This window comes from Phalacrocorax aristotelis, chromosome 16 (genome assembly GCF_949628215.1).
Source record: "Phalacrocorax aristotelis chromosome 16, bGulAri2.1, whole genome shotgun sequence".
Lineage (NCBI taxonomy): Eukaryota > Metazoa > Chordata > Aves > Suliformes > Phalacrocoracidae > Phalacrocorax > Phalacrocorax aristotelis.
In genome coordinates, this window is record NC_134291.1 from 11,157,056 (window position 1) to 11,172,105 (window position 15,050).

The window sequence follows — 15,050 nt, forward strand, 5'->3', positions numbered from 1 at the left end:
ATCCAGAAGCTTGCTACTGTGATTGAAAGTGAACATGAGTAATTGTTTCAGACAAAATGACAGACTTCCATAGAATCACTACATCCTTCCAGCCTGAATCCTGCAACACCAAAATGTTATTCCCTTCCCACCCCAAGACCACACTCAGACCAGCTGTGACCTGTTACACATGAGCAGTGTAGTAGTGATAGTCATTTCAGCTGGTCTACATGCATTTCTTGGCTTTGAATGCAGAGAATTTCTCTTAATTATTTCTGTCTTTTCATCCAGCGTGCTATAAGCTTCTTATGAAGAAAAGAAAATAAATAATTCAACTTCCACTTATTCCAGGAGGAGACTGGCTGTTCTAATCTATCCTTAGAGAATAAACAAGCTAGATGTTCACATACAGCTTATTAGAGTACGACAAATAAACATATGCACGATATTGCAATGACAATAAGGATGGGGAATACCAGAACTCTATTTTGGGCTGGAGTCTGAGGCTCGGACCATTTCCAGTTCCCTCCCAGGGGCTTGAAAGTTTGGTTACACTTTTGCCTGTAGCTGCAAGCCAGAGACTGGTAACAAACGTCAGTATGATAAGGAGTCAGGAAGGAAGGACGGAGCTAGAGAATGTGTCAGAGCATGGATTAATTCCCCATCGTGAGGGCGCTCTGGGCTGCTTAGTGCCGTGCATTTGGAGAGAGCTCTCAAATGAATTAAAAGTCTGATCAAGAAATACGGTTCCTTGGCCACTCAGGAGCGAGCCTGTCTGTTTAGGGTTTAGGGTAGTCTGTTGGAAATATTATTATGCTAGGGCAGCACACTGGGAAAGCTTCTGTACCTGCTTTAGAGAAACCTTTTAAAACATATATTACTTGCTGCCTCCAGGAATGTTCCTGTTTTACTGGGAACAAGGGTGGGATGAAACAATTGATGCAGTTTTGGACTAAAATCTAAGTTTTCCCCTTTCCCAAGATAGGGTCTGTGAATCTCTCATGCATTCTGTGCTTAAATCCTGAATTTCAGCTCTTACTGAAGAATGATCGGGGCCTCACCCTGGAGAAGCCCACAGGTTGATGGATCAGGTGAAAGACAAGAAATGAGCTTGGACCCCTTGAATCTGAGGTCAGAGGTCTTACGTCTAAGCCCTGGCACAGTGACTACAGTGGAGCAACAGGAGAAAATAATTTCCCTGACAAAGTTTCGCTGAAGCTTCACTGCATCAGCATCTGGTCACCACCTTGGGAGCCCTGCAGAGCATCAGCCTTGCAAGGAGGCTGGGTTTGGCGCTGAAGGCTGCAGCTGGCTTCCAACACCACCAGAGCAATGGGGGCTGTTGTCCTCATTTGCAAATGTTTCAATAAAATGTAAAAAATTCAGATTCTTTCCTCTGAAACAGTAAAACATGCAACTGGATTGGAGTTGACTTAATCCACAGGAGGTATCTGACAATCTTGCTTGATGAGAGAGAGCTGCATGTGTCACCAGAGAAAAAGATAGAGTGTCTGAAGAAGAGGAAACCATCCATCTTACCACCCTGACCTTTCTGATAGCCAGCTAGTAGTATGGGCAGAGCTCCACCGATCACTTCAAAGTTTATTGCTCTGTTAGTCGTTTTTGATTGACACATCACCTAATGGATAATAAATTACTGCCCTCCACTTGGATTGGGGGCTGCCTGCACGCTGCTAACACTGATTTTTCAGAACCTACTATCATTCACTCTCTGTTTTTGCAATTTAAAGGGATGCAAGTTCAGAGACAATAAATAAATACAGAGGACTGGGATTTCAAGGGTATGTGTGGGGAATTAACAGCACAGCGCCCTCTGAATTTCATTTTGACACAGGCTCCCACATCCCTCGGGTCTTTTTAAAAATCTTGCAGCTTTACTTTTGTACCTGCTGCAAACCTCGTCTGGGGGTGGGAGAGCCAAGCCCCTTTCTTTGGCCCCTCTGCAGTTCTAAGGGTGGGTGGGGGGCTCAGCGGGACGCTTGCCTTGGATGCCCACCTGCACCAGAGGAGAAAATGTGCTCTGCAATGAGATGAATGCAAAGAAACTCCACCTGAAACCAGTGGTGCCTCTGCCAGGACAGGGCCCGATCTTCAGCTTTTACTTAATTCCAGTCACAATGACTTGCTTTGGCATGTGAGCAAGCGTGGAACAGAGACTAAATAAAGGCCTCAGGGTTTTGCCTGTAAAAAGAAAATCACGTGGAAGTGCCTTTCTTGAGGTTGGAGAGGCCAGGATTTGTTATGGCTGCTCTGGGTCACTGAGAGCGCCGCGAGTCAGCGATGCCTTCCTCAAGAGCCGCTGGCAGCTACTTCCATTAGTTCTGCCACGTATCAGGATGCAACTAAAAAAAATGTCCCTCTTTCACACTCACCTTCGGGGCCGGTGGGCTCGTCACCAGTGCTAGGGATGAGGCGCTCCAGCTGCTGGTCCCACCGGTACCCGTGGTGTGAATACCAGAACGTGTAAGCCAGAAACAGCAACAGAAAAGCTCAATTCTCACACGGGCTAGATTTTCCAAAGAGCTCTGTGCAGATGGAGAAGGACACGTTTAAATGTATTAGCAAACTGCATTCCCTAATCTTAGGGCATTGCTTTCCTGAAAGATTGAGTGGAATGGAAAGGCTCTGACATCAAGCTGTGTAGTTTTGCATGTAGTTTTGCACAGCTTTCTTGAAGGCAAAGGACCTTCCTCCCATGCCAGGGATCTCCCCTAGGCACCATGGTTGGGGTGCTGTTCCTGAATGTTCGTACGTGCCTGTGATAGCTTTATTAGCTAAGATTGTGGAGAAGGGAGCACCTGCATAAATCTAAAGAATTTGGGGGTCAAAAGAAAAGGTGCTCCTCCCCAAAAAGAAGTCAACAGACTCAGTGGGATACAAACTAGTGCTGGTGGAGCTATACCATTATCCCTGGGCAACAAGCAGCTTCTCTAAATCTCCCTGTCCCTGCATTTTCTAGGGTTCTTGCACAGTGCACCAACTGTCTTGAGGCTTTCATTTTAAATTAGCAAATTAAAAGCACCAACCGCAGAGGCACCATCAGCACGGCAGGTAGCTCCCGCACGTTGGGTCTGTCCTTTCTGGCAGGTGCTTGCCTTTAGTCCCAGGGTTGTGCCTTTTCCCTACACTCTGCATTTTCTCTCTCATTCCCTCCCAGCTCCAGCTCCTGGTCTCTGGTACCAGCTGCCATCACCATTGCATATGATTTCAGACACAGACTTGGGCATTCTCCAGGCAGTGAGCTTGGGACAGAGGCGCCGACCTCTCATCTTGCTGCCCCGTAGCATCCCAGTTGCTCCTTATAGCCACCGCTAGATCTCTTCATTGTTCATGCATGAAACTGTAAATTTTTAGGACAGACAACATCTTTCATTGCTTTTGTGAACATCTGCATCTCAGAAAATCTAGCCCAGTGGGGTTTGGTGCATGTCTGCATCTCCAGCCCCTGCGACACAGCACATACTCAGAGCTTTCATTATATGCAGTCCTTTTCCCTCTTGACTGAGGGAACAGTGAGACCCTTCAGAACGTGTCTATTTATGAAATCTGTGTTACTTGTTCCTATAAAATTTATTTTTCTCTCTCTTTAGGAAGCACAGAAGTTCAGCACCGGCCCTTAGAAACACAGCTGCTGTTATTTTGCAGCTGGGTGCTACTATGTGGAGAGCATCTGAAAAGGGAGGCATGAACATGGGAAATTAGAAGTGAGTTTACATCACTGTGGAGAACAATACATGAAAAACTTGAGATGTAGATTTTAATACAAGATTTTTAATATGAATATTTCATCCTGCAGCCTTTACAGTTGATTGGAGATTTGGAAAAGTCCATCTATGTACAGATCCGTGGAGGACAAGACAGTATTTGCTCGTTTCTTTCTCAAATGACAGTAAGCCTGGTGGGTTACACAATGTAGCCCATCTTTATATCCTCAGTTTAGGAATGTGCTATGGCTGTTCAAGAGAGCATTTATGTACACTACTGAACTCTAAGTGTAAGATGAATGTTTAGCAGGTATTTCAGTGCTAGCTTCACAGCATGGTCTATAGGCAATGTGTTCCCTTTACCCGCGCTTCTTACATTTCTACATCCTTATATTAAAGCTTATGGCTTACAAAGAAGAGAACTATGTTGCTTCATTTACCAGTATCAAATATTCTTACTGAGAGTAATTGCTTATCCAGAGTTTGCTTATACAAGAATTAAACATGGTATTCCATTAAAATTATTAAAAAATCTTTCTATAGCTCTGCTCTCTCCACTTCTCCTTTAATGTTCAGAATCACATAAAATAGTAATGAGCATACATAGCGTTCTGCTGTTTTCATAGACAAGGCAGTAAAGAGACAGTTGCTGTTCCCTTGAGTGCTAGCCCACGAATCAGAAAGTCTAATCAGCCAGTGTCTGACACACTAGATAGCCCCTGTATTTCATTACTGCTATATTAAAAACTTTCCTATTTGAATTCTGTATCCTCTATTAAAAGAAGAGAGAGGTAGAAGAGATAATCAAAAGAGGGCAAGAAGAAAGGACTTAAAGTGACTCCCTTTTAACTCCCCCAGCCTGATGCTTTGGAATTCTGTTTCCAGTGCAACAGCTGGTCTGAAAACACCCGGAGCAAGTACCCGGCATGCTGTGGCCATGGTACCCCCCTGGGGCTGGTTTGTAACAGTTCAGCTTTAGTGGCCTGGGTAAGACCCAGTGCTGGCTCGTGGTTCTGCCTTGCAGCAAATGCTCAGTGAAAAGTAAATGAGCAATGGTGTTTTTCACAGCTTGCCCACACCACTTGCCTACTGTGTCTGCGCCTGTGATTGAATGTTCAGGGTTCCCTTGCTTAGGTCCAAGGATTGCGGGGGGGGGCAGATGTTCTGAAGCTATGGATCACTGCAAGGGCAGTTTTCCTGGGAGAATCTGCTGCTGGGTGCTGCCAGCCTCTGACTGTCCACAGTGTGGAAGATGCAGCATCGCTGCAGCCTTGCCAGCAGTGTGGCTGGTGTGCAGGTTTCATAAAAGCAACATCTTCCGACACTCTCAGAAACAGGAGGTGCCTCTCTTTCTGCGTCAGTCCACACTGATTTGTAAATTAGGCTGTGACAAAACAAATTAGATTTCATTTTGCATAGCTGTCCAATGGCACTACTACATGTGTTATTACATAATTCTTTGAATCAGTAATTTGACTTTGCGTGCTTGTGTCTTACGAAATTCAGAAAGATTAGTTCAATACCTGTAGGCAGTTGCTAAGAGTGGCACAGATGTATATAATATCGAACAATAGATGTCACTGTTATGCCAATAAAAATGGGTTATATTTACAGTTATTGGTAGTTTCAACCTCCATTGCACAAAGCTGCTAAGTCAAAAGTGTAAAGCCAGGGCACTCGCTCACACGATACTTTTGAAAACATGAATCCTACACCTCCTTGTGCTTTGTCATCTATCAAATTACACACAAAAATTCTAAAAGATTTTAAAAGTCAGTTTACACAAAATAAAACCCGATATTTTCCTATGGCTTTATGCAAATTGGTCACACAAGAATAACTCCACTACCCAAAAGTTACCTTGAGTGGGAGACAAAGGAAAAGGGATGTGGGAATCTTAACTGAGGAAATATCAGAGATGGAAACATTTCTGCTTTGACTTCTTTCTTTCAAAGGGGAGGGTGGTGTATTTACTCTCCTCTCCTTGGACAATTACACGGAGGATGGCACGTATGAACTCACCAAAAGGGAAGGATCATGTGATAAGCAGTAGTTTGTTGAGAAACAAGAAATGAGGGAGAGGCACCACAGGCAACAAAGCAGCAAAAGATAGGGAGAGTATGCAGGAGGGAATAAGTATCCAAACAAAGTTTGAGCTCTAATGTCCTATTTCAAGAGGTTCTTAACACTGCTTGAAATTAGTATAAAATTATGAAAATAAGACCGCGAACAATACATGAAACTCCGGACCAGCATGGCACTCTTTTGCTCAGCTGGAAGCAAGACCTGTGCAGAGTCAGCTCTCAGGTGATGAGCAAAACCAGTGAAGTCTAACAAACGAGAATGAGTTTAAACATCAATTTCAGGATGAGGCACAGAGGAAACTAGGCAGGTTATTACACAGTAGCTGTTCACCAGCTACTGTTCTATTCTTCAATATCAAGAACAGAGTACACCCAGAAAAAGTCTGGGTCAGTGGCTGTAGGAACCTATCTGTAGCCATAACACAAGAAACAAACTGTTTCTTTGTTACCAACTGATTTAGCCAGAAAAAGGGGACAAGTGTTTCAGCGCTCAGTGCTGTCATCAGCTGGACCCCGGTCAGTCGTAAGGAGGAGGTTCCTGATATTTTGCTTCTTACCACGAGTTTGGAAGACGTAAATTAATTCAAACAAACCCTAAGTCTATAAAAATAAGAAAAGCCACCTTGTAGATTTTCATCAAACCTCTTTCATCCTGAACGTGAAGGAGACCAATTATCATTTCTGGGTAGACAAGACCTGAACTGCACACACAAATAGGCGTTCATTCAAAGAAACCCGCCAATGTTACGTGCATAAATGCCAAGCCTTTACGGTGCAGATTTGATCACACCTACTCAGTAAGAAAACCCCACAGTATGAGAATGAGGAGGGCAGCTCCCCCCATCCAGTCCAATGCCAGAGGGAACTACCAGGATTTTTTTCTAGTTTGCAGACAAGACTCTGCTTCTTATTTGGACAACATTGTGATGCTGATTTAAATGTTTCTGTGCTTATTTACCTAAATACTGCAAGTTTTGCTTGTAAACAGGATCCTTACATCTCAGCTTTCCTCTTCTGTGGTGTATGTTTTCCTCTTCACTTTAAATCATCTTCTTGCATGTCACATCCCAGTGTCTTGCTGAGGAAATGATCAGGAGGTCACAAGAAGAATGACTCAATATAAAAGTAAAAACAAGAGAAAACTTCAAGGAACAATGTGAGGAATAACAACATTGTTTCCATCACATATTCCTTGTAGCGTTAAAGGAGCGGGAAGGCAGAATACCAGGTGAATTGCTTCAAGATGTAATGTCTTTCAACATAACCCTATGAGATATTACGTGCTTCTGCAGAAAAAGAAAAGGAAAATGATACAAAGACCTCATAAATCATAGCTGAGGTGCATATTTCAAAGATTCACGAGATTCTGGTACAAAGTAGGAAGTGGTATGGTTTGCAATGTAATGTTGCCTGATAGCACAGAGGAATTTCAGCCACCAGCTTTCAGCTTGGGAGATGTAGGTATAAAAATTCACTATTTTACATGTACTTTTATAGCACCATGATAAACCATGCTCCTGGACACAATGACATCAAAAATGCAAAATCTCAGCATCTGTGAAAGTACAAATATTGATGTGCATCACTAAACATATGTTGCTGACTAAAGCTATTATTAGTGACAACAGTCATTCTCTGCTCTGGAAAATCCCAGTTGCCTTGGGCTTTGTCTAAGCGGAAAACCAGAGAAAAATCTGAATAAAACCTTGTGAGTTAGCCTCCTGATAACAGGCTGAGCTGTAATACTCAGATAATAATAAAGCCAGAAATATAGGGCTAAATTCAGCCATGCTTACTTGATGCTAAATTGAGCAAATTACATACCGCTGGCTGCAGAGGCAGTACCAGAAGGCGTCTTGTTCTCCCAGATTGTCTTTGCAGGGTACAGATTATTTGGATCCATTCATTGCAGCACCCATTTTGACTGACACCTCAGAACTGAACTGGAAACTCCAGATGCTGCAATTTGGGAAGCTGGAGGTTGAGGCTGAACCTCACTCATTTCCAATCGCACAACGCACACAGCTAGCAGAGCTTGTGCCTGCCTCTGTCACCCAGCTTTCCCCTTCCACCCTCCTAAGGCAGCATGGGGCTACCTCCTGTCCTAGCTGCTGCAGGCCCCAGGTGAGCTCTCCCAAAACCACATCAAGCTGTGGGTTTTCTGGGCCCTGAGCTCAGCCTCTGTATCGTTCCCCTGGACTTCCATAAAAACAGAGGCAAATAACGATGTCTTCAAATGGTCAACGAACCACCCAGTTATCAGAGGTTCAGGAAAGGGGTTATCTTTGCACAGGTCTCATCACAAGTGCCTGAGTCCGGAAGGTTTAAGCAGAGTTGCACTACCAAAGTCAAGGTTTTAAACATCCTATTTCTAGTTTCAAAATTCATGAGATGAACTTTCTGTAAGTATTTTTTTCAGCATGGTCTTCCAGCTTAGAAGCATTTAGATCGTCCCTTTATAAGCTTTCTTCTGCTACCAAGAAGTCTAAAAGATAAACCCCCCCAAAAGTATGATTCCAACAATTAAATTATTCTAGAAGGTATAAGAGGCATGAAAAAACCTATATTTTGTAAGACATGGGAGCAGGCAATGCTGGCAGAAATTTTGAAAGGAAAGATTATAAGATGCACGCAAGAATATTGCTGCTGACTGCCTGGTATGGAGCGTCACAGCTAGAAAGGCAGCTTGAACAGAAGGAGTAGATGGGAAGGCAAGCGGATGTGAGAGCAGAGGGCAAAGCAATTGAATGTTTCAAAAAACTAGTGGATGAATCAATTTTATTTTTCAGCTGACACATACATTATGGGTTGGAGCGTCCTGACTGTTCAAGGGAGCATGTGGGCATTCAGTTGCTTTACACTGAGGGAATTCAAACCTTTGAGGCCTGCACAGGGAGAACATGCAAGAGTTGGAACAAGCCATGAGGAAACCTAACAAGGAATTCAGCAGAGACTGAATCAAGCTATGGAGGCACTGCAGCACTGCTCTGACAAAATTAACTGGCGAACACTAGAGAAGTGTGGAAAATAAGAATATATTTTGCAGCCAAAGCTGTACCAAGCTCAGAACTAGGAAGGTAGCAGCTAGAAAATGAGACCAATGTATATATGTCTGTCTATCTATATATATAGTTGCAATGTGAACTACTATCACTTGTTGACAGAGGAGGTTCGGTCCTTACGAAACAGTGAAGTCAAGCAGATGCAATACTTCAGCACTGGGGGAGTGTAGAGCTCCTAGGTATGTCTCATGTTAGCAATGAAATCTTGCCTAGAAATGACAAGGGTAGGAAGAGAAGAGATTTAAACCCTTGCAGGATAACAGAATAGCAGTATTTATGGTTAATTATCAGCTGTTAAATGATTAAATTAGCCAGGTTCTATTTATACAATGGTTGCTTTTCTTGTTCATTCAGCTACAATCAGTTATAAACAAAAATGCATCCCATAACAGTGTTTCAGTTGTTTAACAGGCTAAGTGAATGGCCGACCTCACTATAATTAATTAGGGATCTTTATTTATTTGAACATCCATGGTCACCAGAGCAATGCAAACCTAAAACCCATCACATTTATCTGATTCTGGTTTCATTACAAAGACCTGCTTTGGCCAGTAAAAATTAGAATGAATTTTCATTGAATCTGTGAGCCTTTATGGGTTGGGCTCTGCAGACACATGTAAACGTGCTTAAACTACATTTCCAAACTCAAAATACAAAGGGGTATTCTGTGGCTACAAACTCATGGAAGCCAGGCAGAAGTCATGCTTAAAGTCCAGGTAATAGGAAGAAGGGATTCTGCACTCTCTACATACACTGGATTTCTGTTTAGAAAGCAAAGGAAAATATGTAAATGAAGATAATCAAAGAAGGAAAAGAGGTTAATCAACATTTCATGTAACCACAAAAATGGAAAAAAAGGCTAATTTAGTTAATTCCTTCTGCATCTGCTTTAGAAAGCAGTAGGGTGTGCTCATGAGTCACCTTTGAGTTTAGTTGCAAACAGCCTCCTGAATGTGAGAGTATAAACAAAGAGAGAATAAAATTCATTTTCCTACTTACTGCAAACCATCCCGCCCTGATATGACTTTGTTCCAGCTCATTAAAACTGTGTTTCTAGAACTGTGCCCAACTCAATTAATTCAAAGCCCCTTTTGCCAAAACAGTTCATGCTCATGATTTATAGCTAACGCACAGCCACAGCATGTGAACAGCGGGAACTTAGACCTGGAGTAAGGACCACAGGCAGCCAAAAGAGTGAAGCCATCACGTACCTTGTGTGGAAAACACTTCCTACACCCAGCTAAAAGGGAGCCTGCTAGAGAGTCCCAGGCAAGGGACCACGGAGCCAGTGTGCTTTTACGTGCTGTACCCCATGGTGGGGTACCTGGCCTTCACAACCTGCTGCCCTACTATGCCCAGCACCTCAAACACAAGAACCCAAGAGAAATGCTAAGGAAGGAACCTCAAAGATGTTTCTTTTCAGAAAGGAGGAAACCCTTTCATGGTAAATCCCCACTGGAATCAACACAGTTTTATCTTAATCTGGCAAGTAGTACCTACGTCTCATTGCATCTCTGAACACTGCGAGCTGCTGAAACTAGGAGTAGCAAAACAAGCAGGATGCCAATGAATAAATGCCTGTAAAGTGCACTGAAGCTGAAAAGCACAGCATATTATTACTAGAAGATGACCAACATTTTAACAATGTTTGGTGTCTCATAATTTCATCACTGAAAACAGATTTCTGGCTTGGTTGAGAAGCTGCTGAAGTTCTTCCGTTGGTTTCATCAGACTTATCAGATGTTTAAACGTTCACTAGCATAAACTGGTGGATGGGACCAACAGCCAGAGAGAGCTCAGATGGCATGAAGAAATGGAGGGAGATTATAATCAATTAATTAGGTATGATTTATACCATTTAATTTCTTCCACTTATTTGTTATCCTTTCAATATTTTAAACTAATTAATTTCCAAATTGAATAATAAGCATAGATTTGTGCCTAATGCTTTAACCTCTCTACTAAGAGCAGTTTCTGCAGGGTTTCCCATCAGGGATGATGTGCAAGTCTGAGCTGCTGCTCCCTGCGTGCCGCTGTTGCACTGATACGCACTATCAGATGGTGCTTTGTTGCACGCAGCTTTTCTGACCCTTTGATCTGGCAAATCTCCACGCATCAGGCCCCTGATACAGGGCACTGACTCCCCTGCTTCCCTCTACAAACCTTGCAGGCCTATCTTCTCCCTGCTGGTCAGGCAGTTGCCATGATCTTTAGCTTAATTTTTATGAAGGCAGGTTCTAGCATCTTTTCCTTTTAATGTCTCATGAGAACATAGTAAAGAAAAAGATAGAGAGGGAAAGAGGAAAAAAGTGAGCTGATGCTATAAAAAAGCCACTGCTTACGCCGTGACAAAACAACCCTCATTTCCCACATGTAACGTGCTCAGAAATGACAGTGCTTTGCACTCTAACGCCTTTTTAAATCACTCGAAATGCCTCCTACCCTGGGAATGCGACTTTCATTTTGGCAAAGCTTCACACAACCCTGGAGCAGGCACCATCCAGGGAGGTACATACATATATATATATATATATATATATATATATCTGTATCTCTGTGTGTGTGTGTGTGTATATATATATTACAGGCATAAGGAGGAAGTCTGCCGAGATAAGGTGAGATACATTTTCTGTAAATTCTTGCCTTTTTCTACAGGTTAGATCCTCACAACTGCACAATTTTACCTTCTTCAGTGAAAAATACCTGGAAACAACACTGTACTATTTTCCTACATGTCTAACCCACTATTTTCAAGGAAAAAACCCAACCAGAATAGCCCTGCAGACACTATTTAAGATTTTTTCTAAGCATTTGAGTTGTTGACCAGTTGACACAGTGGCTCTCATTTTGCAGCGGTTACAGGGTCCAGGGGTCTCCGGCACAGTTTACAGCATATGGGATCTCTTTGTGCAGCTCTGGTTGTTCCTTGTTCTTCCTTGCAAAGAGCTGACCGGAATAATCTGACTTTTTCTTGGATCTTGGTCAGAATGCCAATTTTTTGACCCAGGATGGATTCAAACTGTGCAACATAAAGATCTATGCTGTAGTCTATTTCCCCAGCCACTTCTAAGAATACTTTCAACCATCGCAGAGATTCCTGATGCTCCTCCATAAGTGTTTTCTCATCCACCTCTTCTCTCTTCTGCGTTTTCCTCCCAGCACTGAAAATAAATAACTGGGGTGAGACTTCCTTGTCTGTCTGAGCCCCAAATAGCTGTAACTCAGCTGCCCTGGGACAGTTCTGAATAGTCCAGGTTTTCTTCACATTTTTCAGTTGATGTGGGAATCTGAACGCCTCCTGACAGGGCTGTCCAAGGGAATTTAAATTCACCACCAGCTCCTTCACGTGGCTGGCATACTGTAGGATGTTAAGGGTAAGCTTGCAGGATCTCATTCCTGGAGAGAGAGTGGCAATCATGCAGGCACAGGAGTTTTCCCCTATAAAAAAGTCCCTCAGGACGTGGGTGAGTTTGCCAGCCATGAATGGGGTTTAGGCTCTGTTACACCCCAATGCCCTGATACACTCTTTGAGTGCCTAGAGGCTTTTATTAATATCAGCCCCCTCCGGTGGTGTTTGCCTGTCCGCACTGGAGATGTCAGCTCCTCTCTCATTCCCAGCCAAATCAACCAGGGAAAACTTGGCATACAAATATCCTCTCTTCCTGAGTATGCCCTGGAAGATGGCATGGCTCCAGGAGGAGTGAGTGTTGACAGAGGTCTTGCCTGACGTGCGGCATTTGCCACCTGCTTCAATTAGCTTGATGATGTCTCCCATACTGTAACCACTTCCACAGCCCCACCACTTGGATAGACTGTTTACCATCTCCCAGCACTCTCAGCTGCTTCTTCCAGTTTAGAAGGTCAAACACTTTGCTCCCATAAATCTCAAAGAAAGCCCCACAGACTTGAAGCTCCAGTTTCTGTGTCCTGCAGCCTGAGGAAGACATCCTCAGTGACCAGGATGTAAATCCCTTTGGAGGGCTCAGAATTCTTGATAAAGAAACTTCCCCTCATGGTGTGTGTCTTACTGATGCCTGTCTGGGCACAGGCAAAGCAGGCAGCCACGCTCCCCTGGGAGATGGTCCCCATGAGGGGCTGAGTGCTCTGTTTCTACACTAGCTCATTCATGGAAGGCACGGTCAAAGCAGAAGACCTGGTTGTCCAGGTACCATGTAAGGTCCAGCTTCTGCTTAGCTTCATGCACCATCACCATGTCCTGGCAGGACACTGTCACTACATTGAAGTCATTGAGCTCAGCTTCCTGTTGCTTCAGTAGCCGCTTCTGAACACACACAGATGCGATGGGGCCAGCACGGTGTGGTGACCTGCAGTCCAAGTGGCTGTGGCACTTCTGGGTCACGGCCATCACATCAGTCCTGGGGTAGAGTGAAGCAGTGGCCTGCTGGGCTTGCTGCTCCCACATCTCCAGGCGCTGGCATTCCTGCTGTTCTCACAGCCTTCCTACCTGTTGCACACATGGTGATGTCCACATGGGTCTGCGGCCCCTGGAGCGAGGCCAGGCAGTCTCAGGGCCCTGCTGTCCCCAGATGGCTTTGATGGGCTGCGACAGCCATTCACTCACCAGGCTCTGGTTCCCTTTTGCTGACAGTGGGGCCTCGATGATGGTCATGGACTTGCTCCTTGGGGCCAGGTGAGGACAAGGGCAAAGATGAGCTGGAGATCCACCCCACCTGTTCGCTCCTGTTGGCCCCTTTCTTAAGCCACTCCACAGCGATTCTGGAAGTGCTGGGTGGATGCATCCACTGCTATGCTCGATCTCCACATAGGTGCCCAACTGGATGTGCCCAAAATCCCCAGCCATGCTGTCCCTGTGTCCTGGCCACAGCTGTGGGGTGGAGGTGCCCCCTGGCTGGTGCAGGCAGGGCTGGAGCTTGCCCCTGGCCGCGGTGGGTCCCATGGGGCTCAGCGCTGCCTTTGCCTGGCACCATGTTACAACGGCCTGCGTGCCCACCCTGGGGGGCTGTGGAAGGCATTCAGCTTCAGGGTTGAAAATATACATGTTTTTAATCAGCTGATGTGGGTGGAAGGAACGTATAAAGCTGCCATCACCTGAAAAGGCCTGTTTGAGTTTCCAGGCTGGCGTGCAGCTGCTGTGACACATCGTGTCTAATTAGATCAGTCACGTTGTGTTAAGCTAATGCCAGTGGCACAAGAATTTATAGCAGTGACATGAGCACAGAGACTCAAGAGAGCCTTTTCGTCCTGCAGTGACCACACAAAAATGCAGAAAACAACATGTTGCTTTCAATTACCTTGAACATAAATTTTGGATTCTTTTAAAAGGCTTTGCATGCCTTGAAATCCCGGTTGAGAAAAAATGGACTTAATAGAAAATGAATGAAAACCAGAGTTGCAGTGCGAGTGCAGCGGGTACATCTGCATCCACAAGGAAGAATTTTATATTATTTTGATAACTGGAACAGCTGATGATATTTTTAATCTGTTTCTGTAATGCTCTTCAGACATCTGGATTCCTGAATAAAGAATTTCAAAGTTCTGGCTACAGGAAAATCTTTTTAATGTCTTGGCTTACATAAGATTTTTGGTTCATTCTGGCCGGTAGATTAAGACATTCAGTGATGAGGACCGTTATTCACAAGAGCATTCAAATGCCATAGCAGCCCTCAGAAGAGCACTTGCAGAAATAGTGGTAGACTTACATACTCTTAAAGTAAATAAAACCAATTCAGAAGGTTTATTTTAGCAGATACTTAATTATCTCCATTTGTTCTTGCCTTTTGACAGGTAACTTAAAATGATGAATTCGGGCAGTCTGAGATCACCAAAACTTAACAACAGGGAGAATCTTGGATGTCCTTATTTACCAACCCTCCTGTGGAGCCAAAACACCAATTAAGATGTGTTATAATTTGCTGAAGGAGAGCAATTAATATTCACATTTTTTGTCTGGAGACATAGGCACCATGACTACTGTTGCTGTCAGCCACTTGTGCCTGACTAAGTCCTCATGCCTTTGAATAAGCTTTACATGTAATTCAAAACATTTTTATGCAGGGAAATTATGTCACTGTTATGGAGAGATCTAGTCCTTGGGTCTCCATCTGAAAAAGCCAGCCTGATGAAGAATGCAGGGTAGTAAAACAGCAGCAACTTCTTGGCTAGATTTTGGAGATAAAAGCCTGCCATGTACACTGTTAGACAGGCTTGAAGAAATACAG

The 15,050-nt window shown here is 44.0% G+C and overlaps 1 pseudogene; it reads right to left on the reverse strand.

Annotated features, from left to right (window-relative positions):
* Positions 1-11,735: 11,735 nt before the first annotated feature.
* On the reverse strand, positions 11,736-13,672 carry LOC142065272 (kinesin-like protein KIF2A pseudogene; annotated as a pseudogene).
* Between the last annotated feature and the right edge of the window lie 1,378 nt (positions 13,673-15,050).